Below are 25,786 nucleotides of genomic sequence, written 5' to 3'. Positions count from 1 at the left end.
GATTTTCCCATGGGAGACAGGTTTGTTCCCACAGGGACAGACCCTGGCTCCTTCACCCCACCAGAAGAAAGAGAACCTCGATCAAAATCTAATTTAAAAGGGAAAAAGATGAAGGCTATGCTGTTATTAAAGGCAAATCCCTGCAGATCCCTGAGAATATAGTTGTTGTCTAATGGAAACCGCTAATAAACCAAAAAAGCCCTGTGCAGGGAAACAATCCATTATTTATATGACAGGTAAACTGCACAAAGACTCCTTATAAAGTTAACATTCTGGGCCAGATACTGCTGTTCTAATCTCCAAAAAGTCTTAAGAAGTACTTAGGCAGAGGTTTGTTTTTATTCAGTACTTTTGATAGCTACGTGAGCACCTGCCTTTTCCCCAAGAGTTGTGCTCTGCATGATTTATGCTGCTGCTGGATTGTTTGGAAATATTCCTTCTGAATACTGACAATAAATTACTGCTTTTCATGATTTAGACATTTTTAAATGTTTCTAATCTTCTCCCCCCCCAGCTCCTTTTATTGTCAACAAATTCAATATTCGTTACACTGTCAAACATCTCGTGTTATTCTTTCTTTATTGTTGTATATTATGTATGTTACAGGAATGCTTAGTTGCTCCTCACGTGACACACTAATAATACCATTCAGCTGGATGTCACACATCTCTGAAGATCTTCAAATATTTTGTAAACTTTAATTTCACATACTGTTATGTCAGGCTGGATACTTAAGGTACTTTTTCCAAGTGCTGATGAGACATCTGCACTCAGATTGACAAATTTGGGTAAAACAAATCACCTACCCAGTTAAGTGTTTCTGAACTCAGGTCTTTGCAGGTAAACAGGCTTTTTAAGAAGGTATAAAATAGGACAGGGAGAGTCTTTAATATGTAATTTAGTCCATTCCCATCCAATCCATTGCATATAACAAATCATGGCAGACATTGGTCTAATCTGTTTTAAATTCTCCAGAGGCAGGAATTGTTCCCTGGACATAGTATGTTTCAGTGCTTCCAGGTTTTCCAAAGTCTTTCTACATTTCATAGCATCATGGAATCATTAAGGTTGGAAAAGACCTCTAAGATCATCGAGTCCAACCAACAATCCCATTTAAATCAATATTTTCTTATAATACCTTAGAACAGAATAATGGAATGGTTTGGGTTGGAAGGGACCTTAAAGACCACGTAGTTCAAACCCCCCTGCCATGGGCAGGGACACCTTCCACTAGACAAGATGGATTTATTAAAAAGAAAAATTAACATTCTATAGAGAAATATCAAATCATGAATATTTTTGCTTTGATGGCACATCAACAGTTTTGAAAAGTCTATCATGTAAGAATAAAAAGTACAAGTGCAGCCAGACATGCATCTTATACATCTGCACACACAAACAGCAGACTTAAAGAGCTTTATTAAAATTTCTAGGTGAAAAGAAAGATGAAAAGTTGAGAGATGTCTTTACTCCTTTCCTTAAGGATCCTTAAGCACTCTTCATGTAGTCCTTTGTGAATTTGCTTTTTAATTACAGCCATATGAATGCTTTTTTATTACTCTGTGAGTAAATAAAACAAGAATTATTATATAATGAACTGAACTGAGCAAGCTGAGGTTTGTCACATGTGAATAAAAGCTACAAAATCTACCATTTGAGATTTTAAATTTGTTTTTAAGAGGTTTTCTTGAAGCTGATCTGATTGAGGTTAAGGCCAGATTTTTAGTTACTCACTCAGTAACTACTAGGGCTGTTACCTTGCAAATTCACTCCTTGGATCTCAAAAAGTTTCATGTCCTTTCCATCCACTCAGCAGAGATGCAGAACCAATGCACAGCACAATGGAAGAGGCTTGCAGAGCATCACTGAGCAGGTCCACGGCAGAAACAGGTGTTGAACTGTCTTCTGCTGACAGCTGTTCACTGGAGTCCAGCAAATGTCTGAAATTCACCCTGAACTACTCAGAAAGTTCTCTGTTGGCTCTGTGCTTCCAGGATGAAGCAGTTCTCCATGGGATACACTCTCTGCTGGGAAATCACAGGGTGCCTTTGGAAGAAGAACAGCCCTGATGCTTTCATAACTCTTTTTTTTTGTCTACAAAACCACTTTGAGCCAACAATCCTACCATCCAACAACACCTCCTTGTGTGCCAATACTCCATGCAGGGCTGGGGGGAAGAGGCAGATGTTTTCTGTATTTGCAGCTGATCTAAAACATCTTGGTAAATCTCAGTGGTTTACATGGGAAAGTCTGGTCTATAATGTAAGAATGTGTTTCTGCATTTCAGCTGGGGCATGCAAAACACAGGCATCTGGTGGAGTTTTAAATGTTTCCTGGAAAGGTACAGGTCTCATATACATCCCATCTCAGCTCCAGCCTCATGAGTGTCTCTTGTGCAGCCCAAGGCATCTCATTTGGCCACAGGTACTTTGCTTGCAGCCTGAGAGAAAAGCACCAGCAAAGCCACTGCAGCCCAGGGGAGGTTTTCCTCTGGCTTGCAGGATCAGGATTTTGTGAGAGCAGCAGTGAGTGAACCTCAGATTTCATGCTAGAAAATTGGGAGAGATTTGCTGTGGGCTGCCTTATTCCTTGGACCCAAGTTCCATCAGGGTAGGTTTATATTAAGTATTAGGAAAAATTTCTTCATGGAAAGGACTGTCAAGCACTGAACAGGCTGCCCAGGGAAGTGGTGGCCACTTCACTACTATCCAACCAAAGTTTTCCTTGTACTAAGATGGGCCCTGACTGTCCATTGGCTGGTTCCCCTGTATACAAGCGAGATCTGCCTGGCATAGTTTATTTGGGAGAGCAAGTCCTTGCCCTGTTCTTGATTGTAGTAACTTTTTGTTTGCTGGGTACCTCCTGGAGCTCTTGCAAGGAGCTCAGCTCCTGCAGCAGCTGAGCTGTTTCATCAACACCTTTTGCTCCATGCTCAGGGCAATGGCAAAGCAGACTCCATCTTTTAATTGGTCCACTACAGAGGTCTTTTCCAATCCAAATGATTCTGTGATTCCATGACACAAAGGCTGGCACATCCCTGATCTTGTTACTTGCACCCAGGGGTTTCAGCAGGATTTCAGGTTGTGTCCTTGGAATATGGAATATATGTGTAGCCTGGGGCTGCCCGTAGCTGCAGTGACTGGGAGGCACCATCCCCAGTAATTGTTATGATCTTCCCACCATCAGTGGTTTGCCCAGTGTCAACAGTCAGACTCTGACATCTCATCCCAGTGTGAGAAAATACTCACTTCTTGATGAATTTGAGAGGGGACAAAGTCATCGAAGCAAAACTATTTTATTAAACGAGTCAGCTGAATCAGGTGTCTCTCTCCAAGGAGGCACATCACTCACCAAAATGGGCAACCTTTTTTATACCCTTCCCCTACCGGGAGTGATCCCCATCCCCTTTCCCATTGCCTGGGTACTCAGGGACTTACATTCCCTCCCGACCGCCTACTTCGCCCCAAGTCTCCCTCCCCCATTCCCCTTTCATCTTCTTCCTTTCCTGTTGCTTCTTAACTTGTCTTTGCAGGTGCAAGGAACAGTCAAAAGCACATCTAAGCAATAAGCAGCTCTAAGCAAGAAAGAGGGGTTAGCCTCCCCCACCCTGCAGAGTCACTCTGACTGCAGCAAAACATCTCACAGTCCCACACCATCAGTGGTTTGCCAAGTGCCAGCAGTCAGACTCTGGCATCCTATCCCAGGCAGGGGCCTGATGCCACTCTGCTGTCCTGGCACATATCAATCCATCATGCAGGTCTGGTACAAGCCAGAAAGACAACAGCAGAAAGGAGGTGTTCAAAGCCAGGTTGGATGGGGCTCTGAGCAGCCTGGCCTAGTGAGATGTGTCCCTGCCCAGGGCAGGGGAGTTGAAAACTGATGATCTTTAAGGTCCCTTCCAACCCAAACCATTCTGTAATTTTGTGATTTGATAAAATGGTGGTTGTGATGAGACCACAACCAGAAATGGGGTTGGAAAAAGTCTCTGTGAATCAAAGGGCACCTCTGAGTCTGTCACCCAAAAGACCTGTTAGTGACAGACTGTGGCATTTTCGCGGGACTGTGAGAGTTGGTGTGACTCAGTGTGGCGAACTCTGTAGCGTGTTTCAGGGGCAGATTATTTTTTATCCATGGCCCAGAAACTCTGGCTGTCATTTCCTGAGCTGTTGTTGCAATTCTTAAGAGATAGTGGGGTGACCCTGGGGGTGATATAAGGGTAATTTGGTCTGAGAACTCAGGTCCCCTGGAGACAACTGATCATGTGAGAGGCCCGGGCTAATTTCATAACAGGCGAGTCTACAGCTGGACAAAAAGAAGTAAAAGAACAGGAGGCAAAAATAAGAGCATAAATAAAACAAAAATAACACTTAACATGGAAAAATATCATAACTTTTAAGCTATTAATGTAACTTAGTAGCTCACAAGTTTTGAAAACGTTGAGAATAATAAATTCTCTTCTATGATAGCAAAAATATTTCCTCCCTGGCAGATATCCCTGGCTTAAAGCACAGATTTATTTGTAGAGTGGTTTCATAGTAGCTCCAAAATGTAAGATTTTTCTCCCTAAGTCTCTAAGCCCTGTGTGATTTAGTGCTGGGGGAAGAGATCACCATTTAATTGATTTTTTAAATAAGCAAATGCTAAAAGCATAAAGATAAAAAGTCCTTCATTCAAGCTTTTTAAGAATAAGTTGTCACGTCAACTAAAACACTAAAACCAAAGCAGATGTATAAATTGTTCGGAGTTTGGATCTACAGCTAATTTAATCCTCCATGTTTAGTTTAGGGGGAAAAAAAGCACTAACAGCTTGATTTACATCTAATTCCTCCTGCTGTAATGCAGAAGAATTGTTGCCAACAGACCAGCACTCGTGAACAAGATGCCAACAATTAATCAGTCTGCCCTATGCAAAGCATGGGACATGAAAGCGCCTCCAACAAATGCCCAGAGCTTCAGGTGCTCTGAACTAATTCAATGTGGACCAAGTAACTTCATGTTCTTCCTAGAAAGTGCAGATCTCACCCCCATAAAAATATTTTCTAGATCTGTTTTTTTTTTTCCCGTGCATCAGGGCTGGCTGTGCTTGTATTGCAGCAGTTCTACTATGATGATGAAAAATAAGAACACAGACATCAGACTTTCACATACAAACATGGAATAAAAAGGTGTATTTACAGACATCCTGTCCTCAGGTTGCAAACATATCTGTCACTGCATACAGCCGTGTGATGAACACACAACATATGGCAGCTTAACCATAACAGTAAATAAAAGTAATTCTCTGTGTCAGTAGAAGGAGAGGAGCCACCACACATCATCTGTGCTTGTCTCCCACCAAAAAGGCTGAAGGAGACAAAGGAAGTTGCAATGGATAGGGATGGACTAAGAGGCGCCAATGACGAATTTTATTCTTCCATTTAAGATATAGAGGAAGAAGAACGGGAAGCTTTTCTGATCCTTTCTGTCTCAGACCAGAGTTTTTCTGTGGCTGTGGATGAGACACATTCATGAGTTGCCTGAGGGAGCCAAGGAGGAGGATTTCTGAGGGAAGAGCAGGGGCATGCGGTGGAAATTGTTCCCTGAGTCCCACCACTCCAAGTGGAGGGGAGGAGCCCTTGAGCCTTGAGAGAAAAACAGTGACACCTCTTTCATCGGTCCATGATGGTCCATCCCTTCTTTTCAGAAGCTCTAAAGACCATACCTGGTCTTCTCTCACAGCCCACATCCCACAGGTCAGAGCCCATGCGGTAGAGTTTGGCTTGACCTAAGAAGAACAAGGATTTCCACCGTGTAGATGTTTTGCAATGGAAAACCATGGACCTCTTTGCTTCCAACAGGCACAGGTTGTTTCAGTGTCTTTTCCACTCCACTAAGATCTCCAGCAATTGGTGCCTGACAATAAACTGTTTAAATCCATGAACTAGATACGTTACTGCTCTCATTTTTGAGAGCAGATTGCTATTAGTTTTCACCGAGATTCAATCCACTTTGAGAGTGGTCAGTAATTACAAAGGTTTATGATGAGATTTTAGGAGTTTATTTTCAGAAATACAGTTCTGCTTCCAGGGAAGCAAAAATAAGAGCATAAATGGACCATCATTTGAACAGGAGAATCTTTGGGGCCTGAGTAAAATCCAGTCATCAAGGCCAGTAGACACCCACAACAAATTCGAGCTGACAGATGTTTTCTCCAGGGCTAAATGTGTACCAAAGGGTTTAGGAAACATAAGAAACTAATCATCTCACCCTGAGAGAAATGAGTTAAGTATGAAAGGATTAAAGGAACCCTGAAAACTGAGAGGAAGAGTAAAGAAGCTTTCCATAAACCATCTTTTTTGATACTCAGTAGAGTTTTCTTCACTAGGAATAGTTGTCTAGACGTATTAAAGTCACTATCTGTTCTGCAAGCAGCACACCTCCCCTGTAAAGAAGGGTGCACACACTGCTCTGAAACAAATGCAGATTTGGAGGGATTCATACAACACGCCTTTACCCAGCCAGGTGAGTGTTGAGATATTATTTGGTATTTAATCTTCCTCATTGCAAGATGAGACACAAAAATGCTCCCAAACAGCAAAGACTGCATTGCTATCCTTTTAATCCTATTTTTAGTTTGTTTTTTTTTTTTTTGTAAAGAGAAAAACTCTTTTCTCAGTTCTGCAAAAATGGCATATGAGGGCTGGGACATCCCAAAGAATAATGATATCTCATTCCTCTGTGCAAGGAGCTGAATTTAGGGCAGTCTGCATTACTGTTTTAACCCCAGGTCCATGGAGTGATAAGGTATGGAAACTGAGAGGTCTACAACACTCTTCCTACAGCAGAGGTCTTACAGGCAGCATTTCATGGATCACAAGGGCCAATTTAATTGGTCTTACACCATAGTCATGACTGTCTTTGTAGGGCATAAGCCAGTTTCTGGAAGCCTGAAATCAGGAAGGAGTTCTCCCTTCTTATTTTTCTCCTGCTACTTTTCCATACATCCCTCTGCATTTGGCCATTGCCAGAGACACAGGAGTGGATGGACCCCATGGTATAGCGGAGCAGTTCCTCAGGCACCTGCACCTCCCCTTCTCTTTCTGTATTTTCCCTTCCCCAGGGGAGGTTTAGATTGAACATTAGAAAAAAATTCTTCATTGAAAGTGTTGTCAAGCACAGGAAGAGGCTGCTCAGGGAAGTGGTGGAATCACCAGCCCTGGAGGGATTTAAAAGACGTTTAGATGTGGTGTTTGGGGACATGGTTTAGTGGTGGCCCTGGCAGTGTTGAGTTAATGACTGGACTGGATGATCTTAGACGTCTTTTTCAACCTTAATTATGCTGAGATTCCATGATACTTTTCCTTGAATCCTGTTGCTGCCTCAGATCTTTTCCCTAACTGTGCCAGCAAATCCTCATACCTATCTATAGATGGCAGCAGCTTTCCAAATGAGTAGCAGATGCCGATGAACCGAGATGGTCTCCGGCTTCCTACGGACAGAAGTGTTTCACTGCATGAAACAGGTAACAAACTGTACATGAATTTAATGGTATGTGCAAAGAAGTTCACTCACTCCTAAGGTGGGGAGAGAAGGGGGGATGTTTTTGGATTTTTTTTTTTTTAATATGCCTCTGAAAAGATTTGGATTGACAGCAGAGACACACATGGGGGTGGAGGAGGCAGTTGGGGGAAGTGTGTGGATTTCTTTATGCTTCTGTTAACTGCCAGCTCAGAAATATTAAGAAAAAAGTATTAAAAAATGTACTCCCTGACTGTGATTGTTGCTGGCTCTTAGCATATGTCAGGCTCTTATCATTTCAGAGCAGCTGGCAAGTTCATGCAGAACCACCAGGCGGCCCAACGTGGCCAATAATCAGTTAAGTACAGATGTCCAAATAGATGTAACTTCCATTAAACTTTAAATAAAGATAATTTATGCTGAGTAAACAGACGAGTGAGCACATTTGCCCAAATACAGATGGCACTACCTGATAGCAGTGCATTAGAAGGGTCATTAAACAGGGAGGTTCAATAACATAGTACTCAAAGATGGTCTTCTGCAAGGAAAAATAGCTGAGATCAGGGGTATAAAGTCTACCTCTGCATTTATTTTTTTTCCCTGCTTCTTTTTAAATAGCTTGGCAGGTTTGGAGTCTTAATGGGACATAAAGAGAAACACACTTTCTTCTGCACCTGTCCATAGAAAAAAAAAAATTAAGAAAAAGGCATTGTAATCTGTCTCACTTGGAAACTAGGATAAGTGTGCTCCTAAGTATGCAAGGAGAAGATGTTTCTGAGGGTGATGGCCTTAATCTGAAGCCTGGTGACTTCAGGGAGGGAGTTCCACTGCAAGGGGATTTGCATTTGCCCTGAATCCCCCAAGGAAGGTAGGCACTGTTATCACACCCGCGATGCCACATTCTGCCTTGGAATGGATCCTGCATGGATTACACGCACACACATGTGCACGGGCACAAATGTGTCTTCCTTCCTTCCTTCCTTCCTTCCTTCCTCTCTCCCTCCCTCCCTCCTTTCTTTTCCTCTCTCCTTCACTCTAACTGCACTGAGTTTTCTTGAGGGCTTCAATGCTACCTCTTCAGTAAGGAGATGGAATTCAGCTGAGGACTCAGATGCTGGGTTTTAAGCACCAGATGCTGGGGTTTTGGTCTTCCTAGAACATTGGGAAGCTTAGTAAGGAATGAAAAGGTGGGATCATTGAGCAGAGCCATAGTATCCAGGACATCATGAAGGTGTCCCATCCTGTGGACATCTCAGATGAGCATCCAGCTGGTTACACACTTCTGAGTTCAGTGGCCAAGCACTGAAAATTCACAGCAGGACTGAGTTCAGATTGGGACAGGGACTGCCATCATCACCTCTCTCCTGGCCTCTGTTTGCTTGGTCCACCACAAAGCCCAGGGCTTGGCTGTAACAGTGACAGCGAGGCAGGAGTGAGGGGTTTGGTGTCCTCAGCCCTTCAGCTGTGGAGATGAGGACACATTTTGTCAACTGCAGTGCCGTTTAACCGACCTGTTAAAGTGAGTATCAGCGACGTGTAGACTATTTATATTCACAGATAACCAATGTTACTTTCTAGCTGAGCTCTCTGTAACTTTATAGTGGCAGCCACCTCTCCGACTGCCACCTATTCTGTAATAACTCTACATGTCTCCTTTTCTGTGATCCACAACAATCACCTTATTTCAGCTTATTTCATGCACTGGAACAATATCCCCCATTCTTTTTTAGTCATAGAAAGCACGGATGGGATTTTTCTTGCCCGTTAACAGGTGGGTCTCCACGCTAAGCTTGTTGTCTGGGTTCCTTCTGCAGCTGGAGGAGCTTCCCAGGGCAACTCATGCCCTGTAAAGAGCTGTGATGAATCACCTCTGGAACTGCTTCTCTCTACTGACTATTGAGAGAGTCCAGATGTCTGCACTAAGCCAGATGCCTTGTTTTCAGATGGCTAACATTAGATAAAAGAAATCCAACTCAAAAGGGAGCATCAGCCTGTCTTTATTATTTTTATTTACTGTGTTCTTCTCTTTGCCTCAGCTTGGTCCTTGTGGAATAAGGATAATGTTACATCAATTCTAATGTGACGTCCTGCTGTCTCAAACCTCCTCTCATCTGTGGTAAAATGTTCCAGGGTAGGGAGCACTGGATTCAGGTTACAGTACAATGTACAAGGGAGGGAAAATGCCAATACTTTGGGAAAGGTGCAGTTGGGATGGTTGGGATGGGAAAATGTCAAACTAGGATGAAGACACAAACTCCACCGAGGCATTCCTAGGGAAAGAAAATCCTGCACAAGTGACGTGGATCTCTGCTTCACTGCCCACTGGAACTCCCTGTTCTGCTTCTCTTTAAAGCTGATGAAGAGACCCTGTGAGCCCCAGACCCCCAGATGCTGCTCCGTCACATATTTCCACTTCAGACCTTCCCCCTCTCTTTGCAGGCAGAACACTGGGGCAAAGGGCAGCCAACTTTCCCCCCTGGCTGTCAGAAAGGTATCCAGGCTCAGCCCTCAGCCTCCAGAAGCCTTTTTGGGACACCTGCAATGGGACAACTTGTTGTTCGGTTATTCCAGATGCCCTTTGAGAAATTAAACACAAAGCTCCTGGTATTTGAGTCTTGCACTTATGAACTTGCCTCCCTTTTATTTGTTATGAAATAATTTATTTTCAACTATCTGTAGGGTCAAAATCCCCTCTCCCCACATTACGAGATATTGTCTTTCCTTTGACTGTCTCAGCATCCTCCCTCCAGTGACTCATTTTAATCCAGGGCCCTTTTCTAAATACTGTTGGTCTGGTTTGATCCCATTTATGGCATTGACTTACTCAAAACCTTTCACCTCCCCTCAAATTTCCCCTCCCATCATTTTGAAATCATGCCTATTAAAAATGTGTCGCATCAAATCCCGTAACTCTTGATGGTGAGATTCTCTAACAAGAACATGTATTCATACTGCTACAGGCACTAATGAAACATTTTTGTCCCAAATTCTCTCAATAATATTTAAATTAATGGCAAATGGCTGGGATGATCCAACTGAACAAGAGAATTTGTTGCTGCATTGAAGATTTCCAGCATCATGTGTTATTCAAAGCATTTCCTTCTTCAGGGTGATTACTTCATTTTACATTTGCTGGCCTCATGCTCATGTCACACCCCAGTTCCTGTGGCTGTCAGATTAAACACTGCTTTATCAGAAGAAATGCCACTGAATTATACAATTTCTTTGGCCATTTAACACCTTTATCTCTGCCTTGCCTCTGACAGGATTATTGACACAGATTTGTCCTGTCCTTGCTTTCCCAGAAAACTCCTAAAATGTATGTAGGAGGACATCCTAGGGAGTATTTTTAACACACCTTTAGCACATACACAAAAGCCCTGTTTAAGTCATGGAAAACTGAGCTTTTCATCTTCAAAATACCATAATTTTAAAATAAAAAAAAATCTCATGGATACATCAGCCTTTCTGAATCTTGCTGATTTCTTCCCTGTTAAACACAAGACCCTTGCTCACATAAACCCGTTTCGAGCACCTGAAAGTTGCCCCTTGGAGCTGACACACTCTTGCTGGAAGCAGGTATAAAAGCATTAACCTTGATGGAGCTGTCACCCAGGACCAGGTAAAGGGAACTAAAGTCCGTCTGAATGGTCCAGAGCACTCAGAGCATCTCTCTGCCTCATGCAGGGGATTTTTTGCTGTTCACACACATGCACAGAGTGACTCTCCGTGGCAGAGCCAAAGGACCCCACCAGTGCCATGGGGTCACAGCTCAGGGTCACGGTTGCATGTAGGATCATTTCATCCTTGGACAGTCCCAGCCTGAGAGGGGTGACAGAAGGTGACAGGCTCTGCTGTGAGGCAGCCTGTGCCAGATCAGCTGCACAGCTTCTGGCCAGCTCAGAGCACGGCCACAGCAAACAAAATCTGCTTGGAAAGCGTCGTCCTGTGTCTGCCTGTGAAATACCCCGTGGTTGTACCCTGAGACACGGCAGGAGGGGAAGCAGGGGGGCTGCCCTGACCTAGACTTGGCTTTGCTGTTCTGTAGCTTAAAGCAACTCCCTTAACCTCCCCAACCATATGAAAAATCATAGAATCATAGAATAGTTTGAGTTGGAAGGGACCTTTAAATGTCATCTAGTCCAATCTCCCTGCAATGAGCAGGGACATCTTCAGCTAGATCAGGTTGCAGAGAGCCCTCTCCAGCCTGACCTTGACCCAGGGATGGGTCAAGAATGATAGGTGGAGTGTTTACCCCCTAAAAGAAAGGACTATCCATAGCTCCATGTGAGGTTGGATTAGGTTCTAAATTCTAACACCAGCACTGAGGGGTCATTAGAGGTAGCAGCCAGGGAAGGAATGGGAAGGAAGGATAACCCCACTCACATTTTGGCTGATCTAACTGTAATACTGAGTGAAAAGAGTTCAGATGCTTGGTTCTGATATGACCTGACCATGATATGACCTGATATGACCCAGATCATCAACCATGTAAGATTCATTTGAAGGTCATAAGAAGTTATGACAATCACTCACTCTGACTTTTTTGAAGAAGCCAGAGAATCACATACACTGTGGGATGTAGACTGAGCTCCAGCCACCAAGTCTGAGTAAGGACCAGCATTCCCCATGAGGCTAATGGGTCTTCAAACCTCCAGATTCCTTTCTGAGGAAGCTTCCAGATTCCTTCTTCAAGCTGTGAAGTCCAGCTCTGGCTTTAGGCTTTCCTCAGATACAGCAGTTGTTGTCCCCTATAGGTATTATGGTGTTTTTGTCTGTCATCAGCAGTAAGTTTTTCTACTCTGGTGCGTCTCCTTAGGGCCAATTTGTGCTAGACATTGTCAAAACATTTCCTTGTTCATTAAAAAAAAAAAAAAAAATATCAAGAGATAACACTTCCTTAGCCAAGATGAGATGTGTCCATGTTCTGCAGCCAGCAGTCTCACTCCCAGCCATTCCCACCAAGTGATCCACCTGCCAAGTGGGATTCCTTCTTCTGGCTGCCGTGATCATTCTCTTTCCAAGAACAACTGCTGAACAGAAAACTGACTCATTGCCTTAGAAAAGTACTAGGCAGGCACACACGGGAGAGAAAATCAGGGAGCTGTCCCAGTGTTTGAAATCACAGCTAATTGCCCTGACTCGGCACAGTGGCCACAGCCCCAGCTCTCTGAAGTACTCGATGGTGGCGTGTGGAGAACACCCTCAGGGAAACATTAGTGAATTGTTCCTCCATTTGCTGCTTTTTAGATGTGATAGTAGTTCTGACACCTTCAATTTAAACACCCAGGGCTGCCAACGTGACTGGAACCCCCAGGGCTTCTCCATGCAACATGTCAGTCTAAGATGGCATTTTTTAAACGACCTTAGTTAGACTGGTGCACACTGGCTATGGGCAAAATGCTGATTTTGGTTTCAGACAGGCTGTATTTCGATATTTAACCTGGTTTAAATAAAGCTCTTTTGGATTGTATTAATTAAAGCAGTTCAATCTCGTGGAAGACAAGCCCAGGAGTAGTTAAAAGAAACCAACAAGTCAAGAAAAAAGCACGAAAGCATCTCCATCTCAAGGATGCAAATGAATGTTCATGGGTTTTTTTTCCCCTTTATATTACTCAGTCTCTAATTTATTTTATTTAGTTTCAGGCCAGAGGATATTTAGGAACTAAATATTCTATAGCAAAGAAAATACTCCTCTTGTTTTTAATAGGGGCAGGGAATCATAGAATCATAGAGCAGTTAGGGTTGGAAGGCACCTTAAAAATCATTTAGTTCCAATCTTGAGGTAAGACTCTTACTTGTTCTGCCAGGATGAGAATACTTCAATTCTGTGAGCAAAATATAATCCTCAGTGTGACCAGATGCTTCCAACCATCTGACTGGTTTAAAATAGGAGGAACAGCTTTTCCAAGTAAAGTTATTAGGTCAAATTCTTTCTCCTTTCTCATCCCAGTTTGCAGCACAGTGATGTCACTGATGCTGCTGGTAAGAAAATGTTGACTGACACAACCTGTCAGAAAAAGAAAGGGTATAAGAAATGGGTTAAATATTTCAGGCTCTGAATTAACAGCCATCTGAGTTAGTATCAACTTATATACTGATGGCAAGAAACTCTGAGTGCTTGCAAAGCAGAGGAAAGGGGCTGATAGATCAGATCAGCCCAAGCACAAAGCACTCTTAAAAATGCACATATACATGGCAAGGTTATTCAGCTCCTGCCTTTGGGTGGAATAATTGCTGTGTGAAACATTAGTGAATCAGCATGAATGTTTCATAAGTTTGAATTTATAAAATATTTCTGATTTTCCTGTACACATGCCTTCCAAAGATAACTTTCAAGTGCTCGCTGTATTATGCATCTCACTTTTCAAGAGAACAGCATGATTTCCTTGAAGACATATCCGTTTAGAGAGTTGCCATGGCAATTTGTTCCCACCCCCCAAAAATGCTTAAAAACAGATTTTTTCCATTGTCTTCTGATTTCTGCAGATTACAACATGCTTCACTTTTCTCTCTTCCCTAGAGTGGCTCTAGGTGAGCGTACAGAAAGTGAAATCTCTGGTTTTTTTATTTAAATTACCTTCTGATGGAAGCAGAAAGCTTTTTCCTCTAAAGTTTAGTCAAAACCCAAGCAAAATTGTCTTACTATTTGAAACAAAAATCATTTATTAGCATGATTTTTTTTAATCCCAGGAGAACTCTGATAAAAATCGCCTGTGCAAACATAAAACCTCTTTTTACATATGCAAGGTAATTATTAATCCAATTAACCATCTGCATACCAGTATATTTAATTAGTTCTCAGTATTACTCTTTTCTTGCTGTAATTGAACTAACCACCCTGCGCAATCTGTAAACCTGACTCAATATTTTGTTGAGCCTTTTTTAAAAAGAAAAGGTAGGTTTTGGTAAAAATGGGATCAATTCAAGAATTTTCCATGTTTCACTTTTTTGTTTGTTTGTTTGTTTTGTTTCTGCTCCCAGAGTAAAGCAATCTGAGATGAGGATTATATTTTCAAGTACTGGCAAATTATGGTTTTATTTCCAGAGAGAAAAAAAAAGAAAGAAATTAATATAGTGATATTTTTATCCCCATTAAGTTTTTAACAATTATACTCTTTGATCATTGTTAATTGCTTGGTCCCTTAGCATAATCAGAGCATTTTGAGTCAAGAACAGACTGCTTTGCTTGTAAACACTCCTTCTTTCCCTCTTTATTGGAAAATAAAATTAAAAACTAATAGTGCTTGACAAGTCCATTCTTAGTCCTGTTTCATATCAGAGGCTGTGCTGTGTTTTTAAAATAATATTGCTCTTCCACAATTCCAGTTTTAATTGCTCTTCTGGGGCAGATGGGTCAGCACAAAGAACATGTCCTGATGTTTGTCCTCCGTGCAGGAAAGTCTCTGAATAACTCCAGGGAACCAAAACACGTGAATGGGTTTAACCAGAGCAGCTCCTGGAGGCTGGAGCTCCTTCCACTGATATGGGGAAAACAAAATGAGGTGTGAAAAGGGATATTAGATGGGAGCAGCACAGGGGAAAAATAAATATCATCTACCATCACTTAAGATGCCCTGGAGGCATCTGAGGCCTCCTCACAGAATGACCTGTGGGAGACTATGCCCTTTTGGGAAGCAGGCTGGGCACTGGATGGTTGTGTTGAGGAAACTGGACCATATTCTTGTCCTCTACAAACACTGGAGGTTTGCCTGCCAGCCCAGGGCCTCCCAGGTGGAGATACCAACCATTTGTGTCTTAGCAGTAAACTGAAGCTTTGTTTCCCTTTCTATCTCATCCTGTGATGTCTGCTCCTGACCAAGCCACTGGGCGAACTGGTATTTTCACCATTCTGCCTGACTTTTACATCCCATCCTGGTTTGTCACACTGTGCAGGAGGGACAAAATAAGTACCTGTTCCATGAAGTCAGTTCACCAGGCCTTGGATGTTCTTTCCCTAAAGGAATCCAAAGCATGACCCTGGTTGATCACTGTACACAAACATGGTGGGAGCTCTGTATCTCAGTGGTATGTGGCCCCAGGAAACCCAATTCAGTCACCATGAAATCAGTGTTTTATGAATTTTGGCGCAGAATTTAGGAGAATCTGGACTATGTATTAGGAATTGTGGCTAAATCTGAGGTCCTGATGACATATCAAAGACATTACAGTAGCTCAACAAGTGTGCAAGACTCACAGAGTGCAAGACTTGGTGATTTCAGGCTCTCTGCAGCCTTTAGGGTGTGACAATTATTTTCTGCTCTCCCTGTTATTCTCCTGTTTGAACAACTTAAACCATTACTGCTTCACTGAAACAGTTCCTGCTTGCCTTTGCTATTATGTGTTCTGGAACAATGAACACAATCACCCATTTCAGGATAGGATTTTTACTGTGTGTTTGTAAATAGGCTTCCAAGCAGAAAGGGAGGGTAGGGAAATAAAGGAATTGCTATCTGATTTCCCTGTATCTCTCTCTCTCTCTCTCTCTCTCTCTCTCTCTCTCAATATATCTGTAAATAAATACAGCTTTCTGATTCTTTGCTTCTTCCCAGGATGGGTTACAAAAGGGTAAATTAGAGTCAGTGGGATTTTCTCTTTTGCCTCACAGATATATCTGTGGTTTAATTACAAAATAATCTAACTGCAAAGTTGATCCAACTGAACCAGACACAATGTTCATTTTAGCAATGCAGTGTGCATGTAAGCAGAGAGGAGATTTGAATGCTGATTTCCTCTCTGCCTCATTCCTGTTTAAATGAGAAAAGGCAAGAAAAGAAAATTTATATAAGTAAGGATCACCAAGCTGGAGTGAATGTAAATCTAAGAAATAAGTTATTGAAATATTGAAGACAACTTTGTGCTGTGCTATGAGCAATATCTTTGCTCTGTTCTTACCTGTTGTGCTGCTTTTTGGGTCTCACAGGGCTGATTCCACTCAGATCCACTGGTGTCCTAAGCTCTCTGAGCTGGCATGTGTCTGGCATGGGCATCTCACAGTCACAGTTGCAGTGATTGGAACATGGATAGGACAAGAGGAATAGCTTATAGGATGAGAGGAAATGGCCTCAAGTTGCATGAGAGGAGGTTTAGGTTGGATATTAGGAAAAATTTCTTCACTGACAGAGTTGTCAAGCATTGGAACAGGCTGCCCAGGGAAGTGGTGGAATCACCACTCCTGAAAGCATTCAAAAAACATGTGAAAGTGGCACTTAGGAATATGTTTTCATGGTGGACCTGGCAGTGTTAGGTTAAGGGCGTGACTTGATGATCCCAGAGGTATTTTCCAGCCTAAACGATTCTATGATAACAGCAGAAAGCTTTATGTGTTCAAACAGCATTGGATGTACCATCTCAGGAAAAGGTGTTGGAAGCAAAGGGATCCCAAACTTTGCTGGTGAATGTTGCCATGAACTCGGGAGAGTTGCGTAAAAACCACAGCAATTCAAAATTGCCAACAGTGGATGCTACATCAGTGCTAGAAAAAACAGGTTGCTGTCAGCCTGCTTTCGTCTGAAACAAAATAGAGTTGTATGTCACAAGCAGGCCCATCTTCTTCCTCTGGATTGCACTGTAGGTGTGAGACAGGAACACACCAGAGCACAGACACATTCATCTTCTCATTTGGCCTGAGGATGCCCCAGGAAAAAAAACAATCCTTTCAATTCACTCTCTTTGTAACAAGAAACAAGAGCAAAAGCAAACAAGTTGCTACTTGCCTGCGGGTCCTAAAGGAGATTTAGCTGAACTTCTCTGGAGCTCCCTGAAGATGCTGCAACAGATCTTGCAACTCATACTGATAGTTTCGAGTCATGATAACGAACCTCTGTGTGATTTCCACTTCTGATTCCTCTGATCTTGGCTTCTGACCCTTAAATCAGTCAAGAGCTTATGCAGAACCAAGCCACCCTTCTAATAACCAGCCAAAATACAGCAGTGCTGGACACCTTAGGCTGGTATATGCCAATCCCCATCCTTTGATTCCTCCACCACTGGGTTTTTAGAGATGTTGCACCACCAGAGCTGTCAGAGCAGCATAAAACTAATAACCAGGCTGTGCTACGTCTTGATGATGTGACAATGGTACTGATGGTGCTTATTCTCAGAGACTACAAGGCAGCATTCCTTTGATTGCTTATGGGAACACTTTACAGCTGAAGTATAATTTCATTTATTAGAGGCAGACAGCTTATAAAAATGTGTGAAGCACAACAGGTACCAAAAGGAAAGCTCAACAAGACTAATGAGGCGCAGGGCTTGTACCTTTAAAGAAAACAAAGATTTCTACAGACAAACGGCTGATGCAGTTTGTTTTTTATAGACGTAAATCAATCAAAATATTCAAACCATGTTATCCTGGAGAGTTACAACAAATGCATTTCATCTGAAATTATTGATGACTTTGCTTTTAAACAGAGGAAGGAACCAAAAGGAAAACAGGGAGGAAAAAAAAATCTTTCACATTCAAAGAAATGCAGCTGGAGAGAAAACCAGTCTTGCAGAAGGGGGAAATGTGCACAAGTAAAATTATAATAGTGTTGTTACTGTCTTTTCCTCAGAACTGTCTCCCCCCTGTGTGAGCACTCAGGGACAGAATTAAAGTGAAATATTTTGAAAACATCTTCAGTGTGGATCCAAATGTGAAAAGGTTGGCATGGTTTAAGAGAGACAAAACTGCCCCAAGCAGCCTGCGAAAGGATTTACAGATTTGTTTCCCAGCTGGTGAGAGATGTCCTTGCTGAATGGCAGACACGGAGCAAAGATCAAATGAGGAATCAGGATCAAATGGACCCCGTGTGCCTCATCTCTGAACCAGTGCTGAGAGGGGGCTGAAGGGCCAAAGGAGAATCATTGATTAGGATCCTGATTAGGAGGAGGCTCAGAAGTCAACAGTGAATGTTTCAGTTGTATGGTCAAAGCAAGAAAATGGAGAAGGCAAAGGCTGCGAGGGGTTTCCAAATGTTAGAAAGCACTGGTTGTATGTGCAGAAGGATGAAGGACCTTCAGTTCCTTTGGAAAGCTCCCAATGGCTTCCTCATATGTTCCTAAATATCTATATGTATCTCATGGACTTGATGATAAAGGTCTTATCCAACCTAAATTATTCTTTGTCTATATTCTATGCAGAGGTGTGCAACAAGGCACTGACTGATCCTGTGCACACTCCTTGTTGGTGAGCCAAGAGCCACCTTGGCACAGCCTGATGCCATACAGGTGACCTAGAAAGGGCTTCTTCAGCCTAGAGGTTTTGAGCATTTATTTTCATATGGATGGCCAAAAATAAAAAAAAAAATCCAGGCATTCCTGGCATGCATTCTTTGCTCAGGGGGATTATTGTGTGGTGTTTCTGACCAGGATGCCAAATATCCAGTAGTGCTAAAAACTTTCCCCCTCAAAAAAATCCTCACACCCATGTGTGAAGAAAGGAAAACAAGCAAAGGCACCCCAGAATGCTGCGCTATACCTTCCAGAGGAGTAATGATTTGGGATCCTGCCAGCCTGGAAGAAAGGAGGAGCAGCTGTGCCCCACTTGAACCTGTCTTTCCAGACATTTTCAAGACATCCCAGGCTGTAAAGGTCAAGAGAACTCAATTATATTCCTATATCATAGGCCTGTTAGAAGTCCTCAGGTAAGTCAATCTCCCTTGATACCTCAATTTCCTCACCCGTTAACTGAAATTGGAGTTACTGATCTATAAGTGTAGAATATTTTGTGTTGCAAGGGACTTTTGAAGGTCCTTTAGTTCAACCCCCTGCCACGGGCAGGGACACCTTCCACCAGACCAGGTTTCTCAGAGCTCCATCCAACTTGGTCTTGAATGCTTCCAGGGATGAGGCATCCACCACCTCTCTGGGAAAGCTATTTCAGTGTTCTACCATCTCCTTTGTAAAAAACTTCTTCCTTATATCTAATCTGAATCGACCCTCCTTCAGTTTAAAACCATTATCCCCTGTCCTATCACAACATGCCCTGCTGAAAGGTCTGTCCCCATCTGTCTGGACACTGAAAGGTGCTCTAAGGTATCCCCAGAGCCTGTTCTGCTCCAGCCTGAACACCCCCAACTCTCTCAGCCTTTCTCCAATCATCTTCATGGCCTCCTCTGGACCCACTCCTACATATCGTTGTAAAGAATCTTCAGACACATCTGGGTAGATTGCTGGGCAACAAATGTTAAGTCTTTGGACCAGCATTTGGAGATAGGCCTGGAGGTGGAGACAGAAGACCTTGGCCTCTGACTGATGCTGTGCATTTTTGCCATCTTGGATTAGGAGCCTGTGCTGGCATCTTCTGCCATAGTGCTAACAATTTCTGCCACAGATTAAACAACAGCTCTGAAAGTTTCATCTGGAAGTGCTGTTTTAGTGCTCTGTTGGCCATGGGCCTTTCTTCACATAGTTTTGTGGGATATGCTCGGTAATTTACGTCTGTTTATCCTAATCACAGCTATTTCTCCTTTGGGCCCTCTATACCAGGTACCCAGAGCCAGGTTTTCTAGCACTCTCTCTAAATACTTTTAGCTTTGGATTACAATCCTAATTAAGGAATTAATGAGTTGAGCTTTGCCAGCTTCTGTTAAGAAAACTACCAAATATGTTTTGTGAGGGAAGAGAACAAGGAAGCAAAATGTTTGATACCTTTCCCTCTCTCTACCACCACCCCGTTTCGCTGATGACATTGTTTGTGATCCATCATAGAGTCATTATTTCTTATCCAAATTTTTTTCACATTTTGTTGCATTCAGGTAGGCATCATGAAACTAATTCAGTTCCCATCCTCTTGGCTGTGTGGTTGTGGGTTTTGGCGAAATACAAAAGGAAAGGGTTGGGAGTCTGGCAAAGACCTGTTTTATTTCATGTGAAAGACATTTAGCAAGCACTGTTGGGGAGGGGGAGATTGAGGGAGGAGTCAAGTGCCTTGTACCTTGGTTTGAAGTCCTGACATGTTCTGAAGAATAAGAGACCTGTCTGTAAATGAGAATCAAGCCCATGGATGTGAATGGAACAGAACAGAATAGAATAATTAAGTTTGGAAAAGCTCTTTAAGATCATCAGGTCCAACCATATTAACCTAACAGTGCCAGGTCCACCACATCTACACACCTTTTGAATACCTCCAGGGGTGGTGACTGCACTGCTTCTCTGGGCAGCTTGTTCCAATGCTTGTGAGTGCCTAAGCCTTGCCTGCCACACAGGAACCACCACTCTACTACTGTATCTTGAGCCCCATCTCTTACTGGAAATGAGCACATCAGTTACAGGGATTCTGTGTTTGGATACAACAGCTCTACATGGATTCCCACCTCGCTGAGTGAGTGTAACCCTGAGCTATTCCCAAGCCCAGACTCACCCCATACTTTCAGTCCTTTTGCTCACACCGTCTGATTCCCTTGGCTCAAACCCGTTGGTCTTCATGGGATGCCAGACTCCTTTCTATGCCCTCAGGATGCACTGAGTGCATTTCCCCCATTCTGCCCTGACCACCCACAGTTCTCCATGATCCAGCTCTTCCTAAAAGTAATGTGGTTGCTTTCATTATGAACCACATGAAGGCAGCACTAACAGACAAGTCTGAACTGGCTTTTCCCCTTCCTTATATAACTTATGTCACAGGGAATAGAGCACATGCTTGAGAAAGCTGCCCCAGTGCTCAGGAACATTAACTCCAGGCTATCCCAGCTGATGCCAGAATGAGGACTCCTGGGTAAGAAACAGCATAATCTCCATTCACTTCTTACACAGCTCTTCTGCTGTGTGAGGACAAGGAAAAGAAATTAGCTGACTTAGCAAGTTGTTGCATTCTGGAACAGGTCACGTATACTATTGTACCCAGGGTGTAATCTCAGTGCTGAGTGTTGTACTCCAAGTGAAGGCTTTGTTACTTGTGCTCAGTGAAGTCACTGCAGCAGAATAAATGCAATGCCAGGATGAGTCTGCTTTGCTCTCCCTCCCTTCCCTCTGATGCATAATGGAGAGAAGGTAAAGGGAATGAAGAATATCACTCATTATTGTGCTCTGGCAGAGAGGGCTCATTTGAACAACTGCCAGCCGTGGAATTTCGTCTCAGTTTCCCAGATAAAATCTCCTGTTTCAGGGACTGTATTTACTCTGTGTGTTTAATGTGACAATGAAAACTACACGCATCTCAATCTTTTAAATAATAAAACCCCAACAGTGAAAATGTCACAGGCAGCCTAAAAAGTGGAAAGTTAATAAGTGACAAAACCAGAAGATAAAATTCTACCCAGCAAAGCAGAAAGGGAGCATTCCTATTTCTTACAACTGAAGGAGCACAAAAAACCTCAGCTGTTATGCTGTTTCTTATCCACCTAAAATATTGAATATTGCCATGTAGGTTCTCCTTACCCTCCTTCCTTTGGGCAGAGTGCCTTCAAAGGGTGGAACATTGTTCTGTGCCTACAGGATTTGGACCACTTTCAAGAGGTTTTGTTTCATCTAATTCCAACCTCACTGCCATGTGGACAGGGATGTCACCCACTAGACCAGGTTGCTCTGGGCTCCATCAAACCCACCCTTTAACACCTCCAGGGCTGGGGCAGCCACAGCTTCTCTGGGCAACATGTTCCAGTGCCTCACCACCCTCACAGTAAAGAATCTCTTTCCTCTTTAGTAATTCCTTGGTAAAGGATTACCCTTTACTATCAGCTCTGCCTTAAGTGTGGATGAGCTCAGAGACTCACTTTTCCTGCAAAAGCACTAAGGACAGTAATGAATATCCAAATAATTTCTTGAGAAATGCCAGACTGATGGGGGACAGAGAACTTTGGGACTCCTGGGGTAAGCTATCCAGCAGCAGTCTAAGGAGACAGGGAAGGGACTGTGCTTGTCAAAAAGATGTAAAATAAGACCCAAAGTCATACTTTACATGCACCCTGAGTTACTGCTTGCAGGTAACAGTTCATGATCCTTCTGGGAGTCCCCTATTAAAAGTAAAGCATTTGAAGCTGACTAACAAACTGATCACAGGCTGCATTATTGATTGTACCATTAAGGTCTTCGTTTGAACCATTAGCAGGGTTAATGAAATGATCGAACGCTTCTCTCCAGCACAGCCAGCACTGTGTGTCTTTCCAGCTCCACTTTTAGGGTTCAGGTCAGCTCACAATGGACCCAAGGGGGACCAGGCTGCTGCCTTTTGTAGGAATAGGTTGGCTGCACTGTGAAACAAGCCTATGGATGAAATATTAGCAGGGCATTAGCCATGGAAGAGAATCGGAAAGTTAATATGTACTGGTTCATTATGCAGTAATTTACTAATGAAGTCAGAGGCTGTAAATGTGAGTGTATTTGACTCCACATCTTCTAGTCACTCAGCTGAGGCAGCTGATGTGCAGTTTGCTCCCCTGCACCACCAGCTTCAACAGACAAGAATCATTTGTCTCAGTTACACTGAGAGATCAAAACTCACCTGATTCCCCACCCAAAGAGCAAGATCAAACAGCAGGAACATCAGTCCCAGGTTTTTTGTCTTTTTTCAGTCAGCTTTGCAATGTTTTTAACTCCTTCTCAGCACTTTAGGCAAAAAGGACCTTTATTGTTTGGAGGATGAGGGTAAAATAACCTATACTGCCTTGGTCTGGCAGTGGGAATATTTTCTTCCCAGCTGCTGGTCCTTTCCCTCTGCTCACCCCCTGTGCTCAGGTTTCCCCTGCATCCCTACAGATCTCCCCACCAGCAGGTGTGGGCAGAAGTAACTCTGCACCCCTGGAGTGTCATAGACAGGGGTTTAGGTCCAATTCCAGCAGCCCATCACCCACCTCCACAGCCAAGAGCAAGCTCTGACTCTCTTTCTCCATCAATATGTCCCTGAGACAATTTCAGTGTGAGAAATCAGCACACACTGGTTTGTGCTTTGCTACCTTTTAACTTCTGTTATTTTTCTGTGATGATCCACAAGAACCACAATGTTTTTTAAGTGACTGGCAGAACAATGGTTAAAAAGAAAACATTGCATCTTCTTCACAGCACTGTTACCTTTAGATTTTAAAAGTGTTGCTTAATAATGTCATTCTGTGGCATGTGTTTGAAACATCTCAAAAGTAATTGAATTCACAGTGCTTTGTAAAATTTCCATCAATTACACATGTATGTATATAACTTAACCAGCTGCAAATGTAATCTTTCAGAGAGTCCTTCTCCCATTTTCTTACTCTCCATCTCAGCAGCTTTTCTTCCCCGACTCTTCCAGTTTCCACTGCTGCCTTTGCTGTCTTCATTCCCTTCTCCACAGGTCTTGGCTGCCCACAAGCTGACCCACTTCAGAAATCCTTTTATCTGTGTGCACAGTATCTACCTCATTGGGAATATTGGAAGCTGGCAGCCACCTTTAGTAAAGCTGGTTACATACTCCTATTTCAGGAGAAAAATATATGGAACAAGGAGTTATAATGCTGCTTGCATATTTCTTGGTGGTCATGATTCTTGGTTCCTGTGGACTTGGTGCATCAGCCTTGAGACAGCCCCTCAAAAGGCCCAAGAGATCCCCATCATTTAACCCAATCCTACTTCATACAACTGCTGTGGTCTCAAGAAAACTCAACCCTCCTGCTCTATATCACTTTTTTCCCTTCTGGATTGAAAATCCTGGTGAAAATCCAGTTCCAGGTTTGGATGGCTATGGAGAAATTCAGCTTTAGTGATGGCCTAGGAGGTGATGGTGAATAAACACAGATGATGAGAGAAACTGCTCCATCTCACTGCTACTGCATCTGCAGGGACATAGACACATCATAAAGGGCATGAGCAAGTGAGGAAGGTGACAGAAGGGAAGCAAAAATCTTAGAGGGATTTTTACCACTCAGCAGACTAAACGAAACATCAGCATTCCTGTGGATTTGCATGGAATGGGCATTGTTAAGAGGACATGTGGAATTAAGGGATGGCAGCAGTTAGGTGAAGTAACCTTTTTTTTTTTTTTTTTAAAGAAACTTAAAAAAAATTATCTTCTTGCTGACCAGTTCTTCATGACCTTTGCCTTCTATTTCAAACCATTTAAATTGTAAATATCTTATCCCAGTGACTTTCTGCTGACGGTTCACCTGTTGAGAATCTGAGCTCACAGGTCTCTCCCTGAGTCTCCTCTCTGTTCTCCTCAGGGAAGTGGAAGGGCAGCTGCCTACATCCACTCTTATCTCCATAATTTCATTATGCTTTGTAGCTTCTTTGGCTGCTGCTTCGTCTTCTCCAAAGTCACCTCTGCAGTGAACACAGAGGCCCAGGGAAGGATTCAGGCTCTTACCTTGGGGGATTCAATCCAGTTGCCCAAGCTCAGGTGAAACTGGGGGTGCTACTTGGTCTCCAAATACTGTTCCAGGCAATAGGGGGCTCCTGTAGATCCCAAGTTGCACTTGCCAACCCTACAAGTATCTCTCAAGCAGCATTCTGTCTGCAACAAGGCTCCTGCCTATGGGCAAATGGCTCAAATCCTTGTTGGGTTATTACAATTGGAGCAGTCTGTGACTGCTTTAAAAAGTCTGTATTTGAGCAGGTAGAAGCCACTGCCTTTACTCAACAATAGATCACGTGGCGCCTGATTTTGTCCTACTACTGGAACAAATGCAGGGAGATAGATCTGCTTACCCTGAGCTTTTCATCAGTCAATCAACAACCTTTCAAGAAACAAAATACTTATTTTTCCTACTCCTATGACTACATTAATTCTCCAGCAGCTTTTCTCGATATATCTTCCCTTAGAAATGCTGTTCACACAGGGGGAAAGAATGGATTTTAAGCATCTGGCCAGGATTTTTGGATGTCTAGCAGCCTAGACACAGCAGATTAACCAAAATGACCTCTGCACATCCTGAAATGCCAAAGATTGATGTTCTCAGGGCAGTGCCTGCAGTGCAAGTGATCTGTGTCCTGCTGATTCTGTGCAACCAACAGATGACTTTGATCCCCACTCTTGGAAAATATAAACTGAGGCCATACAAGTGCGTGGATTGCTCCGTTGGTCCAACCTGAGCTGAAAATTAAATTTTTTTCTGAGGAAGAGAATAAAAAGGACTGGGAAATAAATTTCAGAGGTTGAAGAGTTTAATTTTGGTTTTGAGCAGACCAGAAACTTTTTGCTTTAAGCAGTCCAATGTTCAACTTTTTATTTATATATATATATATATATGGGCAGTATCACTGCAGACATCTGCTTTTCCCGCTGTCAGAGACCAGGATTTCTTAGTTTTTTCTTTCTGGCTCAATGCAGCCACTTTTGTGCCCTGTGTCCTGAGAGGAGTGGTCACTTCAGGATCCTATGTCCCAGTATCATTCCAGGGAT

The sequence above is a fragment of the Pseudopipra pipra genome, chromosome 5 (genome assembly GCF_036250125.1).
Source record: "Pseudopipra pipra isolate bDixPip1 chromosome 5, bDixPip1.hap1, whole genome shotgun sequence".
In the NCBI taxonomy this organism is placed as follows: Eukaryota; Metazoa; Chordata; class Aves; order Passeriformes; family Pipridae; genus Pseudopipra; species Pseudopipra pipra.
This window is presented reverse-complemented; position numbering follows the sequence as displayed.